The following is a 3,613-nucleotide window of genomic DNA, read 5'->3' as shown; positions in this document are numbered from 1 at the left end:
GAAATTTTCTGTGGTCCGGGAAAATTTCAATGTGGTGATAACCAGACTTAAGGTCAAATTTAAACAAGTAATAATTACGATCAAATAACTGCGTAGCCACGCCCAGATCTTCGCATTTAAACTTCTGCTTGTATAAAAACTGGTTGACATGTCGAAGATCCAAAATGAGCCTTTGCTTTCCCGAACTACGGATAGAAACCGAAAGTGGGTTAATGATGTTGGGCTTACAAGCAAGTTCTTCAATTAGGTCCAAACGAAGTAAATCGTTGACAGCTTGCGAAACAAAATCACTATTCTCACGAGCAGAAGCATTGTTTCTCTTAGTAAAAGGTGTGGGAAGTTGTAAGAAGGGAATTTTGTAACCCTGCATAGTGACATTCAGGACGAATTGCGAAACTTCCAAAGTACGCCAAAAATCCACAAATTTTCTAAGTCTTCCACATACAGATGAATAAGACAAATCTACTGCAAGTGAGTCTGAATCTTTGAAGGAATCTAACAGGAAAGAATCAGCACAAGCGGCAACGCTAGGATCCGAGTCAATGGCACTGCCTAATTCCGATTGCGAAGGCAAACTACTAGCTTCAATATTAACAGAGAAAAGAACTACACCTGAGTTGTGGCGGTCCTCTAGTCACTTTGTTGATGTATTTTGCTGGGCCATTGTTGGACAGGATGCGCGCCAGTGGCCAGGTTTACCACACGCAAAACATGTCCCGGGTTTGGGTCGAGGCGAAAAACCAGGCACAAGTGCGGGAATAGGCCGCGGTTGGCTTGACATGGTAGACTCTGCCGGCGCCGAAGATTTCTTCTTCTTCTTCAATGCGTTGACAAAAGTACGAGCGCGCGATTCAGCCTTGAATATCCGCTTCTCATCATCCGAGTCATCTGCCAAACTGTGCTTTATATATTTATCAACCGTAGCGCATCCGTAATCTGACTTGTCTGCCAGTAGAATGTGTTTCTGCCGCTCAGAAATTAGTGTCTCATCTTCTTCTAAGCTGGTTTTTGACCTTCTCGAGCTGTAAATTTTCGGCGGCGGATTTGGCATCTCGCTCAGCTTCTGGTTAAAGTTGAATTGGTCCTCGTTAGCCTTTTTCTTAAATTTATGCGACTCGTTGAATTTGATGCGCTTGATCTCCTTCATCTGGCTTTCCGCCGATTCTTCGTTCGACCGTTTGATTTGGGAAACGGTCTGCTCTAAGAGGCCTTTGAAAGAAGCGAGAAGGTTGTCATTGTTAGCCTTGATTAGTGCTTCCACGTCTTCTTTCTCGATTGACATGGCGACAGCAAGAAGGAAAGACCAGAAAAAGACCAATAAATTTGTCATCAGCCAGAGGTGGACGGTTGGTTCTGAGGCCTAGATGGACGCCACGTGCTATACTCCCCCTTATATACCATTGCATCATTACCCATGATGCTCGGGCCTGAGGCCCGGGCCTTGTCGTATCTCGTGCCGACAAAATATTTATGCCTTATTCGCAGACTCAATCGTCAGAAATACCATTTTTCAATGGTTCTACTAACTCGCACTACTCTCTTGACCAACCATGCGCGGAACCTGGAAGACTTGGCCATAAGCGGCGTTTTCCCGTGCTTCTACCGCTGGTTACGTGTATTTACTTTGAGTTCTGATTGGTTCCTTGTGATAATTTCTTTCCCTCTCATTGGCCCTTAGTGTCAAATTGGTTTACGGCACGAAATCGAAAGGCGTTTTACCGTGAAGTAAATAATACTCTTTCAGATCGAGGGGCACTCCTAAAAATTTCGTTAGATTTCAGTACGGCTTACTTCAGAAAGATCTAATGAACATTTCATAAGAAGAACAGTTAATTAAAACCTTTTGTGATCTCTTTTCCTCCGATGCCTGAGACGCCATGTAAATCGCAGCAGCCGCCACTAAAATGGGACTTCGACTAAAGGGAAATAAAAGAAAATTAAAATAATTGGTTATGGGAAAAATGGAACGATGTCATAACTGCTGTAGGATTTGTTCAAAATAGTAGAGAATTAACGGATAAAACCTGGTTTAACCGCGCAAATAGTATATAGCTTCTTAAATCAAAGGAAAGGAAGATAATTGATTTCAGTCTCAAACTCGATTGGCATTTACCTTTAAGCCCGACGAATAATCTCGAAAATTTATTTCTCATTACGATATTCTCTTCTGTCACTCGCAGACTTGTTTCGGAAATCTAAACCACGTGGTGAATGATTCTGCGCAAATAAATTATATACTTCGCTGACTTCATCATTCTGTATCATAAACGAACGTTGAGTCAGTTATAATACTGACTTACCCGGCACTAAATCCAAGTTAACCGCCCTCCGTGCGATATGTGTAGCAGCCTTTTGTACGTCAGGTGGAAGACCAAGATTGGAAGTAAACCTCGACTAGCAAAGATCACAAGCCGAGAAAAATTAATTAACTATTGACGTGAACCGTAGTTTGTTCTGTGAGTTTATTTCATTTTCAACTCAGTCCGAATATTGCACTTCCAGTATTCTGATCGGTGCAATCAACTCCGGTTATCAGCTCATACACCGAGTCAACTGATATTGAAATGCTTTGCGCCAACTGTTACGGTGCTGAATAAAGCTTCAAACATCCAAACGTTCAAGATTTGAAAGAATTTAACAAAAAAAGTTATTCCATTCACACTTGTTGGATACGAGATTGATAACAGCCATTTTACCACCTCATCTCCAACACGCGCTCATGGAAAAATTGTCAAATAGACAGAAGGAGCACGTTGATTGGCTGATCAGTGAGCTTACACTAAACTGAGTGGAGGTCTATCTCATTCAACGATGAGATAAAGAGAAAAGGAAGAGGGAAGTTTTGACAGACTGACTGTAACGCTGCTACGTCGAGGCTTATACTATTTTGCGAAACGAAACGAAATCAGGTGAGATAGAACAAAACTAAAGGAATAATGCAGATATATTTTCTAACAAGGTTAAGGAAACTTTCACAAGGAATTTATTGTAATCGTTCATTAACAAGAAGGATTTTTATTCATTTCGCAAAATAGTAATTTTAGGAGAGTTACTATTTTGCGAAATGGACTATTTTCACCCAGCGGTGACTAACGTGACCTCTTCCATGTCAACAAAAATACATTTAAACATTACAAATTAGTATATCACCGAACATTTTGGCCTCCTCTTATTTCTTAAACCGTATTAAAATGTATTTCGCAAAATAGTAATTCTAGGATAGTTACTATTTTGCGAAATGGACTATTTTCACCCTTCGGTGACTAACGTGATCTCTTCCATGTCACGAAAATACAGTTAAACCTTCCATTATAGTATATTCTAAAAGATCTCGGTCACCTCCTCTTTAATGTAATAATTTCTAAACTAATTTAATGTAGTACTGTCAGAAAAATGTTTATTTTGTGAAATGGATTATTTACACTCGGTGGGCGGTAACGATGTTGCCATTTATATAGGTAAAGATAGCTTCGATCTTTTGAGATTTGATAGTGCTTTAAATTAAAACCTACCGAAAACCTATTGTATGACACGAGAATAGCAACATCGTTACCGCTGAGGGAAATAGCCTAGCTATTCCGTCAAACAGTAATTTTTCTGACATTACTACTTT

The 3,613-nt window shown here is 40.2% G+C and overlaps 1 pseudogene; it reads right to left on the bottom strand.

Moving 5' to 3' along the window:
* Nucleotides 1-634: 634 nt before the first annotated feature.
* On the bottom strand, nucleotides 635-1,326 carry LOC131775796 (serine/threonine-protein phosphatase 4 regulatory subunit 2-like; annotated as a pseudogene).
* Between the last annotated feature and the right edge of the window lie 2,287 nt (nucleotides 1,327-3,613).

This window comes from Pocillopora verrucosa, chromosome 4, assembly GCF_036669915.1.
Source record: "Pocillopora verrucosa isolate sample1 chromosome 4, ASM3666991v2, whole genome shotgun sequence".
NCBI classification, from domain to species: Eukaryota; Metazoa; Cnidaria; class Anthozoa; order Scleractinia; family Pocilloporidae; genus Pocillopora; species Pocillopora verrucosa.
Note: the sequence above shows the minus strand (reverse complement) of the source record. Positions and strands in the feature narration are given on the sequence as shown.